General features: G+C 41.5%; 1 protein-coding gene across 4 annotated transcripts in view; it reads right to left on the bottom strand.

Annotated features, from left to right (window-relative positions):
* The window catches only part of rasa3 (RAS p21 protein activator 3), a 66,846-nt gene that overhangs the window by 43,152 nt on the left and 11,194 nt on the right, over positions 1 to 12,500 (bottom strand). The gene's annotated exons all lie outside the window — the stretch shown is intronic.

Below are 12,500 nucleotides of genomic sequence, written 5' to 3'. Positions count from 1 at the left end.
TGAGTGAGTGAGTGGAGGCGGGGCTCATTTGCATATTCATAGAGCCGCGAATACTAAATGAGGCAAGGGTGTCGAGTTACATTCAAGATATTTTAAGGCATGAAGAATTTCTTTTTTCCAAAGAAAAAACGCTTAAATATGTAATTTTGGTGATCAAAGATGAGTTTTATGAATGTTTATGAAAACATTATTTCTGAATGTTCAAAACATCCAGTTTTTTTGATGTTTAAAAAAAAAAAAAAAAATCTTGGTCATGTGAACATTAAAGGAACATTCCAGTGTATCATTCTTCACACATTACGGGAACGTTACTTTAGAATGTTCTCTGAGAACAAGTTGTTACATTTAAAAACTGTCAGACGAACTTCCAGCTGAAACGATTCAGAAACACGTCCCATGAATGATGTTCCTGTGCTAACGTTTTCAGAACATTATTACAGTTTTTTTCGATTGCTAAACGACAGTGAGCACAACTGGAGTCACATGTGCAAAACTCTAACTACAGTCTGCACAGCAGCAGTTCATGTGGACCAAACTCTAGTTCGTTTTTCATTGCTTGAACACAGTTTTCAAAACTCTACACACTTATCCCAGGACTTTAACCACAACCTGCACAACACTGTGGATTTACAGCACTTTGTTCAAATGCTAACACACTGCTGTCAAAACTGTGATCCACACATTCAAAACAGAATAGATTTCAGCCTTGTGCCTTTCAAACACTGCTGACTGCACCTTCAGCTGAAAGGCTCCCACACACAAAAGAAATATATTTGAAATATATTTTTGGAATATATGCAAATATTCGAAATTGGCCCAATAAATATATTTTAGTTACAGTAAATATATGTAAATATATTTCACACTTACAGTAACATCATATATTTTTGTTATATTTCAGAATATATTTCAAAATGATAAATATAAGTGACCAACAATGCAAATATATTTCAATGTATTTGGAATATATGCCACATATATTTTTTACACTTTACTGTAAAATATATTTCAATATATTTTTTTTCTGTATGGGTGGAGGTGGAAAGTGTTTGGTCACCACCCACATGACCAAATGTCTCTTTTGGAAGCCATGTGTGCCGGATGTGAGGACACGAGTCCAGAGGATTGCCAGGGATGGATAAGGCACTCCAGAAGGTTATTCCCCAGGGTGCATGGCAAGAGAGAACATTAGATGTGATGTTGATGAAAACCTGTGGCCTGATGCTATGGCAGGATTAGCCTCTCAATTATTTGTTCGAATTACAGTATGTACTTTTAGTTTCTACCTTTTTTCTCATTACTGTAATTCCCTAAATTACTACAGACTATTGAAGCAAACTGCTAATTTTCATTTACCTTAAAGAATTGTTATGTTCTAAAAATTTAAATAAATCACGTGAAAGAATGTCACTCTTTTCTTTGAAGAAAATATTACTTTGTATGAAGTCACTGAAATTGTTCAAACTGTAAAGATGAAAAGTTTGTATTTTCTGTATTGGTGTTTGATGCTAGTGTTTTTCCTCTCAGTGTGTTCTGAGTGACAGTGTGTGTTATCTCAGTGAGGGTTGTGCAGTGTGTTCTGAGTGACAGTGTGTGTTATCTCAGTGAGGGTTGTGTATAGTGTTTGGCTGCACTGAGCCTGTTTTGAGCCATGTGTTAAGAGTTGTGTTGCTTGGAGTGAGTTTTGCAGGTGATGTGAACTGTTGAGCTCAGGTGATGTGAACTGTTGAGCTCAGGTGATGTGAACTGTTGAGCTCAGGTGATGTGAACTGTTGAGCTCAGGTGATGTGAACTGTTTAGCTCAGGTGACTGTTGGTAGTGCAGACTGTAGTTAGAGTTTTGCACATGTAGCTCCAGTTGTGCTCACTGTCGTTTAGCAATCGAAAAAAACTGTAAAGACCAGATAATTCGCTCTATTAACATTAGGGCTGTGAAACCATTAATCGCATCTAAAAAAAAAAGTTTGTGTTTACATAATGTATGTTTGTGTACTGTGTATAATTATTTTGTATATACAGTCGTGCTCAGAATTAATCATACCCCTGGTAAATATGATCAAAAATGGCTGTAAAAAATAAATCTGCATCCTTTTTTATCCTTTTGATCTTTCATTCAAAAAATTCGCAAAAATCTAACCTTTCATTGAAGTAAAAGAATTGAAAGTGGGGGGGGTAAATCACATTATGAAATAAATGTTTTTCTCCAAAACACGTCGGCCACAATTATTCATACCCCTAGAATTTTTTATGAGTAAAATATCTCTGAAGTATATTCCCATTAATATTTACCTTTATTTAAGCACACCAGGGGGACTAGGAACATGAAATTGTCCAGCTATGACTTTGTGTTTCACAGGAGTTTATATATGAGGAAACACAAAGGCCAAATTCCCTTAATCATCACAATGAGTAAAACCACAGAATATAGCTCTGATGTGCAGCAAAAGATTGTTGAGCATCACAAAATAGAAAGTGGCTGTAAGAAAATATCTAAAGAATTGAAAATCCTCATTTTGACCATCAGGGCAATAATTAAGAAGTTATAATCAACTAAAGATGTTATGAATCTGCCAGGAAGTGGACGTGTGTCTATATTGTCTTAATGGACGGTGAGGAGGAAAGTTTGAGTGGCCAAAGACTCTCCAAGGATCATAGATGGAGAATTGCAGAGATTACTGGAGTCTTGGGGTCAGAAAGCCTAAAAAAAAATTATCAAACAACTCCTACATCCCCACATGTTGTTTGGGAGGGTTTCAAGAAAAATGCTCCTCGCTCCTCCAAGAACAAACTCCAGCATATTCAGTGGTCAGACACGACTGGATCTTCAGACGGCACAGGGATCTGTGGTCAGATCAAACTAAAAAAAGAGCTTTTTGGCAGCAAACACGCTAGATGGGTTTGGTGAACACAAGGACAAAAAGTACCCCATGTGTACAATTTAATATACCATTGGATCTTTAATGTTGTGGGCCTATTTTTCTGCTGGAGGTCCTGGACATCTTGTTCAGATTCATGGCATCGTGGATTCTATCAAATATCAACAGATAAAAAATCATAACCTGACGGCCTCTGCTAGAAATCTTATAATGGGCCGTGGTTGGATCTTCCATCAGGACAACAGTCCAAAACAAACATCAAAATCAACACAAATGTGTTAGGAGCACAAAATGAAGCTTCTGCCATGAGCGTCCCAGTTCCCTGACCTGATGAGTGGAGTGAACTGAAGAGGAGAAGCACCAACATGGATCTGGGAATCTGAAGGATCTGGAGAGATTCTGTGTGGAGGAATGGTCTCTGATCTCTTGTCAGGTGTTCTCCAAACTCATCAGGCATTATAGGAGAAGACTCAGAGCTGGTATCTTGGCAAAAGGAGGTTGCAAAAAGGTATTTAATAAAAGGGTATGAATAATTGTGGCCAACGTGTTTTGGAGAAAAACATTTATTTTATAATGTGATTTCCCCCCCACTTTCAGTTCTTTTACTTCAATGAAAGGTTAGATTTTTGCGAATTTTTTGAATGAAAGATCAAAAGGATAAATGATGCAGATTTATTTTTTACAGCCATTTTTGATCATATTTAACAGGGGTATGATTAATTCTGAGCACGACTGTATAAATACACACATATGGAAGTATATATTTAAGAAATATTTGCATGTGTATACTGAATATATATTTATATATAGTTTAACAAATTGTTCCTTAATATATACCTGCATGTGTGTGTTTTTATATATACAAAATAATTAAACGCAGTACACACACATACATTATGTAAACACAAACTCTTATTTTAGATGCAATTAATGGTTTCACAGCCCTAATGAACATGAACTCGGAGAGAGCGCTCCCGGTCGTCCGGTCTTCCACTGAAACACAGAACAATACACTCTCCAGCGCGGTGGGGCCGGGTGGGTTCAACGCAAAAATCTGTGTGGGATCTGCAACCCAATACACACATCAGACACGTGAGCGGAGGAATGCTGTCGGCCTGCTCGCACACACACACACACACACACACACACACACACACACACACGGACACGCGGCTGCGGCAGGAAGAATGCAACACTCTGGGAGGAAGTTGGGTGTGTTGCGGTGTGTGTTTCCACAGAGTGAGCCAGTGTCGTGTTACGCCCTCGTCACCCCCCCCCCCCACCCGACTGAAGCTGTCAATCAATCTCAGCGCATTCATCTAAAGCAGCTCCTGTCAAATAACAGAGTTCGTTGCATTTGTGGGACCCTGTGATTTACACGATAAAGCAAATGCAGATGGAGTCAAAAAATGGAATTTACTGGATTCTCAGTAACAACTTTTAACAACAAATTGTTGTTTAAAATAACAACAAATTTTCACAAACTTTCGCTGAACACTTGATCAGATGGCGATATGAGGGCGATATGGACCGTGAACTTTAAAGTGTCTTGGTACGCTGAGCTTTGTTTGATGCGTTGATGTAATTTCCACTGAAACGGGAAGCAAAGGCGGGACATATTGAATGGCTCCTCCCCCTTTTCAAACAGCCAATAGCATTTAGTTTAGCTCACAGACTGACAGCACCATGGAAGCGAATCGAGCGCTGATGATACGCTGGGTTCAACAGTAGAGATGTGAATAAACTCTATCCATTTCATTCTTAACCAACGTACAGTTGGTAAACGGGATAAAACTGGAGCGTTTGAGCAGCCGAACACACACTCCAACACATATTCCTCTGTGACGCGTCAACGCTCGCTTCGGCCTGGTGGTGTTTATAGCAGAGGGGGCGGAGCTTTAGATTCTAGAGAGCATTTGATTGGACAGGAGATGTGATGAGACACGGTGATGTCATAAAAACCCCTGATCCATTTTAGCGGATGTGAGAGACTAAGTTTTGAACGCTAAATGCACAATTTGTCATTGTTTTGGAGCACACCATATTATTCATAACCTTATATATTCATACTAAAAGCTAAAAAACTTGCATTTTGATTTCAAGGAGCCTTTAATGACTGCAACTGAAATTTTACACAACAACCCACCAAAATAAAAGCTGAACTTGTCAATGGACTCGCTAAGCGGATCAGAAGCACATGATCTGATGCAGACGGTGTTGAGCCGCTGACGTCCAAAGCCAATCCATGGATGACATTCTGGATCTGGAAGCATCTCTGTTTCCGGTCCACTCATAATCACACAGATCCTGATTGGATTACAGCTCGCAGGGAGCACGGCATTGTGGGATTACTGGAGCGGAGTCATCACTAGATCTAGTGCTGCTGATCACCCGGGCCGTATGATGCCCATCCAGTCATAATAAGTGAATTTTTATAGTGTAATGTGGAATGGCAGGGAATTTGACAAATGATGGATGAATAAATCAAAAGTAGAGCTACAGAATCTAAAGTCCGTCTACACAAACTTAAATACTAGGGCTGGGCAAAAAAAATGTTTTTTCGATTAATCTTTTTTTTAAATGTGGCCGATTCAAAATCGATTCTCAAAGGTCACGAATTGATTTTTTTTCATATTTATTGATCTATCACCCAAAAGCCAGTTTTAGTTTTCCTACAATGTTCACAGGCTTCCATGTTACATCTAATGCTGTGAGATTTCATGTGTGTTTGATCTTAAACACAAAATAACCTGATCCTGTTTGATCAAGGCGTGCGAGCGACTGTTCTGACTTTGTCCAATTTTCAGCATCAATTTTTCATCTTGCGTCTATTCATTGTATGCATTTGAAATATAGAGTTGGGTTCTGTTTAATATACATGTATGTGGCTCTTAATAGTTTTTTATTAATTAACCCCTTGTAAACTTATGTTCACTGTTCTTTTATATAAATATAGGATTTGTAATCGAATCGGGAATTGAAATTGAAAATCGAAATTCGAATAGAGAATCTTAATCGAATTTAATTGAGAGCTTGCGAATCGAAATCAAATTGAATTGGAACATCTGAATTGATACGCATGACACTCGTCCATGTCTCACTGTATGAACGCATGAACTTCATCTCCGGAGTCTCTTCCGCAGCGTTTCACCACTTCATCTGAGAAAACTAGCGGCAGAAACACAAACTCAAAGCTCCAAAATAATGCAACAGTTTAACTTGAAGAAATTATGACAGAAATATAATACTGTAAAGCAGAATGTTCTTCTCAAAGTACTATAACAATATTAGAGGCTTTCGCACCGGAGGAACATTTTCATAGTTCCTAGAACTATTGGCGGAAGTTCCCGGTGTTCGGCGTGTTCGCACCGCAGGAACTAGGAACGATTTCAGTTCCAGGAACTCCTTTTAGAGGAACTGATTTACTCCTTCAGAGTCGTCTAAACCAGCGCTATAGGAACTACAGTGACGTTAGTGTTCGCTGATTGGCCGAACGCACGAATTTTACTCCAGAAACTAACTCTACGAACATGTAAAACAGTGACAGATGAACCTCTCAATCTTTACGCTGAGGAGAAAACCCAACACAACTTTGAGGATCAAGAGAAAAATGATCATGCATTTCTGCTCAGCAACACTGGACATCAACACACGCATACGCTAATAACTCTTCACTGGCTACGACACACGCTAATAACTCTTCACTGGCTACGACACACGCTAATAACTCTTCATCGCTGGCTACGACACACGCTAATAACTCTTCATCGCTGGCTACGGCACACGCTAATCACTGGCTACGGCACACGCTAATAACTCTTCATCACTGGCTACGACACACGCTAATAACTCTTCATCACTGGCTACGGCACACGCTAATAACTCTTCATCACTGGCTACGACACACGCTAATAACTCTTCATCGCTGGCTACGGCACACGCTAATAACTCTTCATCGCTGGCTACGACACACGCTAATAACTCTTCATCGCTGGCTACGGCACACGCTAATAACTCTTCATCACTGGCTACGGCACACGCTAATAACTCTTCATCACTGGCTACGGCACACGCTAATAACTCTTCATCACTGGCTACGGCACACGCTAATAACTCTTCATCACTGGCTACGGCACACGCTAATAACTCTTCATCACTGGCTACGACACACGCTAATAACTCTTCATCACTGGCTACGGCACACGCTAATAACTCTTCATCACTGGCTACGGCACACGCTAATAACTCTTCATCACTGGCTACGGCACACGCTAATAACTCTTCATCACTGGCTACGGCACACGCTAATAACTCTTCAGCACTGGCTACGACACACGCTAATAACTCTTCATCACTGGCTACGACACACGCTAATAACTCTTCAGCACTGGCTACGACACACGCTAATAACTCTTCATCACTGGCTACGACACACGCTAATAACTCTTCATCACTGGCTACGACACACGCTAATAACTCTTCATCACTGGCTACGACACACGCTAATAACTCTTCATCGCTGGCTACGACACACGCTAATAACTCTTCATCACTGGCTACGACACACGCTAATAACTCTTCATCGCTGGCTACGACACACGCTAATAACTCTTCATCACTGGCTACGGCACACGCTAATAACTCTTCATCACTGGCTACGGCACACGCTAATAACTCTTCATCACTGGCTACGGCACACGCTAATAACTCTTCATCGCTGGCTACGACACACGCTAATAACTCTTCATCACTGGCTACGACACACGCTAATAACTCTTCATCACTGGCTACGACACACGCTAATAACTCTTCATCGCTGGCTACGACACACGCTAATAACTCTTCATCACTGGCTACGACACATGCTAATAACTCTTCATCACTGGCTACGGCACACGCTAATAACTCTTCATCGCTGGCTACGACACACGCTAATAACTCTTCATCACTGGCTACGACACACGCTAATAACTCTTCATCACTGGCTACGACACACGCTAATAACTCTTCATCACTGGCTACGGCACACGCTAATAACTCTTCATCACTGGCTACGGCACACGCTAATAACTCTTCATCGCTGGCTACGACACACGCTAATAACTCTTCATCACTGGCTACGGCACACGCTAATAACTCTTCATCACTGGCTACGGCACACGCTAATAACTCTTCATCGCTGGCTACGACACACGCTAATAACTCTTCATCACTGGCTACGACACACGCTAATAACTCTTCATCACTGGCTACGGCACACGCTAATCACTGGCTACGGCACACGCTAATAACTCTTCATCGCTGGCTACGACACACGCTAATAACTCTTCATCACTGGCTACGACACACGCTAATAACTCTTCATCACTGGCTACGACACACGCTAATAACTCTTCATCACTGGCTACGACACACGCTAATAACTCTTCATCGCTGGCTACGACACACGCTAATAACTCTTCATCACTGGCTACGACACACGCTAATAACTCTTCATCGCTGGCTACGACACACGCTAATAACTCTTCATCACTGGCTACGGCACACGCTAATAACTCTTCATCACTGGCTACGGCACACGCTAATAACTCTTCATCACTGGCTACGGCACACGCTAATAACTCTTCATCGCTGGCTACGACACACGCTAATAACTCTTCAGCACTGGCTACGGCACACGCTAATAACTCTTCATCACTGGCTACGACACACGCTAATAACTCTTCATCGCTGGCTACGACACACGCTAATAACTCTTCAGCACTGGCTACGGCACACGCTAATAACTCTTCATCACTGTCTACGACACACGCTAATAACTCTTCATCGCTGGCTACGACACACGCTAATAACTCTTCATCGCTGTCTACGACACACGCTAATAACTCTTCATCACTGGCTACGGCACACGCTAATAACTCTTCATCACTGGCTACGACACACGCTAATAACTCTTCATCGCTGGCTACGACACACGCTAATAACTCTTCATCACTGGCTACGACACACGCTAATAACTCTTCAGCACTGGCTACGACACACGCTAATAACTCTTCATCGCTGGCTACGACACACGCTAATAACTCTTCATCACTGGCTACGGCACACGCTAATAACTCTTCATCACTGGCTACGGCACACGCTAATCACTGGCTACGGCACACGCTAATAACTCTTCATCGCTGGCTACGACACACGCTAATAACTCTTCATCACTGGCTACGGCACACGCTAATAACTCTTCATCACTGGCTACGGCACACGCTAATAACTCTTCATCACTGGCTACGGCACACGCTAATCACTGGCTACGGCACACGCTAATAACTCTTCATCGCTGGCTACGACACACGCTAATAACTCTTCATCACTGGCTACGGCACACGCTAATAACTCTTCATCACTGGCTACGACACACGCTAATAACTCTTCATCACTGGCTACGACACACGCTAATAACTCTTCATCGCTGGCTACGACACACGCTAATAACTCTTCATCACTGGCTACGACACACGCTAATAACTCTTCATCACTGGCTACGACACACGCTAATAACTCTTCATCGCTGGCTACGGCACACGCTAATAACTCTTCATCGCTGGCTACGACACACGCTAATAACTCTTCAGCACTGGCTACGACACACGCTAATAACTCTTCATCGCTGTCTACGACACACGCTAATAACTCTTCATCGCTGGCTACGACACATGCTAATAACTCTTCATCGCTGGCTACGACACACGCTAATAACTCTTCTTCACTGGCTACGACACACGCTAATAACTCTTCATCACTGGCTACGACACATGCTAATAACTCTTCATCACTGGCTACGGCACACGCTAATAACTCTTCATCACTGGCTACGACACATGCTAATAACTCTTCATCACTGTCTACGACACACGCTAATAACTCTTCATCGCTGGCTACGGCACACGCTAATAACTCTTCATCACTGGCTACGACACACGCTAATAACTCTTCATCACTGGCTACGGCACACGCTAATAACTCTTCATCACTGGCTACGACACATGCTAATAACTCTTCATCACTGGCTACGGCACACGCTAATAACTCTTCATCACTGGCTACGACACATGCTAATAACTCTTCATCACTGTCTACGACACACGCTAATAACTCTTCATCGCTGGCTACGACACACGCTAATAACTCTTCATCACTGGCTACGGCACACGCTAATAACTCTTCATCACTGGCTACGACACATGCTAATAACTCTTCATCACTGTCTACGACACACGCTAATAACTCTTCATCGCTGGCTACGACACACGCTAATAACTCTTCATCACTGGCTACGACACACGCTAATAACTCTTCATCACTGTCTCTGTATAACAGTTCTATATAATGATGTATTAGACAGGACTGTTAGATCGTACACTGATGAACAGGAGAATGTGAGCACTGTGAGCTCTGGCGTTCTCAGCGCCGTCAAAATAAAAGTCTCAACAACAAGCGTGTCTCACGTCACTTCAGAGTTCCTACTGGCGGTGCGAACGCAACCAGGAAAACGTTCCTGTGGGAACCATTAGTTCCCGGGGAAACACCCTGGTGGCTCGTTCCTAGAACTACCCGGTGCAAAAGCCCCTTAAAATACAGTTTATTAAAACACACACAAACTCAAAGCTCGTCATGACAACCCGCCAAAATAAAAGTTCGATTTAACTGGAAGAAATTATGACAGGAATATATTACTATTGTAAAGCAGAATGTACTTCTCATTAGAGCTGAAACAACTAATCGATTTAATCGATTAAAATCGATTATTAAAATAGTTGTCAACTAATTTAGTCATCGATTAGTTGCTAAATAACTTTTATTTGCCGTAAGCTGCTCATTTCGTGCATATTTTAAATCTGCGGTGATCAAAGTGTGGCAGTAATGAGCCACCGGAGTTTTTGCTCAGCCAGTACAGCAGGAGAAGTAGCGAATAGCCAATAGCTGGCCTTGTTTTATGTCACGTGCTTCCCGCACAGCGTCTCTGCAGCATTCAGCGAGATGGCAGCTCGAGAAAGAAAAAGAAAAAAGCGGAAGATAAAACTAATCGAACGAAGCAGCATTCGGCAGTTTAGGATATCGCACAAGAATTGTCAACAAAGAAAACATTTCATCACTGGAGAGTTTTTTTTCCCGACACCATCGTATCAATTGATTTTGATTAATATGCGCGAGGGAGAGAGAGAGCAAGACAGCGCTCGGGTGAGTGAGCGCGCGCGCGGCCGGGGCTCTCTGTTAAACTGACAGGACTTGTCACAAGCAAATGATACACTTTAACTCTATGATGGTTAAACTCTGCAATTCATTATTTTTACTCAGAACTAATGTTTTGGTAGGAACGAAAGTTTACCATAAATTTACCAAAAAAAAAAGCTACTTTCAACTTTCTGATTGATTTCACAGCATAAGCTATAAAGCTGTTTCCCAGGTATAAGCTGTGTGTTTACAGGAAAAAATAAAATAAAATGCAATTTACTGCAACTGTATTCTTTATTCTTATTCTTCGTGAAAATATGTTCTGCAAGATTCCTTAATAAGCTTTGTTCGGGATGTTAAACTACTGTACTTTAGTAGCCCTAAGGACTGCCATGGTGAAAACATTTGAAATCTCCTTGTGAAATCTGCTAGAGTACGTATGGGTCAGTGTTTTGATTGCAGAAGAGTTCGACAAAGGATTACTAACACATAATAAAACACAACTGCAAGTATGTTTTTGATGAGGATATGACAATGCAAAATGGTTAAAATCTCTAAAAAGTCTATGTTGAATGATAAAGACCCTTTGTTAATAATTTACTTGGGGAAAAATTGGTTAAAACTAAAATATAAGTACATAAACCGATTAATCGATTAATCGTAAAAATAATCGTCCGATTAATCGATTATCAAAATAATCGTTAGTTGCAGCCCTACTTCTCATAATGTACTTCTCAAGTCATAATAACCAGTGCTGTCAAATAGATTAATCGTATCTAACATTAAAGTTTGTATATAAAATATATGTGCGTGTGTGTGTATATACATACATACACACACACAACTAATCCCCGATGCAACAAGGAAAACAGGAAAACAGGAAGTGTGTTCTCCGTTCCCGGCATGTGTTTCCTCTCTCATCGAGACACAGCGTCGTGTGTGAGACTGTGATATGAACGTTTCTGACCGTACGATCAATTCCAGTTTGTTTTTCCGGTGTGATTCTATAATCGACGCCCCAACCTGGAAAAATCTGGGCTCGGGGAACATTTCCCATGGGATAATTCTGACACTGCGCAGGCGTAAACACGAAACATCTGTAAATACATTCACTTCCACGTGTGTGTGTGTGTGTGTGTGTGTGTGTGTGTGTGTGTGTGTGTGTGTGTGGAAATGCATGCTTGTTGCCATGGTGACAGACTCACTGCAGGAACTGTTTCCTGTTTCGGACCTCAGCTGACAACATAAATGAGTGTGAAATTTGTGTATCAGAGAGACAAAAATAACCTCGTCATCATACGGGCAACTCTTTCTACATCTGCATCCCTCAGACACACACACACACACACACACACACACACACACACACACACACACACACACACACACCTCA

The sequence above is a fragment of the Squalius cephalus genome, assembly GCF_949319135.1.
Source record: "Squalius cephalus genome assembly, chromosome: 2".
NCBI classification, from domain to species: Eukaryota; Metazoa; Chordata; class Actinopteri; order Cypriniformes; family Leuciscidae; genus Squalius; species Squalius cephalus.
The sequence above is the reverse complement of the archived record's forward strand: the minus strand, read 5'-3'. Positions and strand labels throughout refer to the sequence as shown.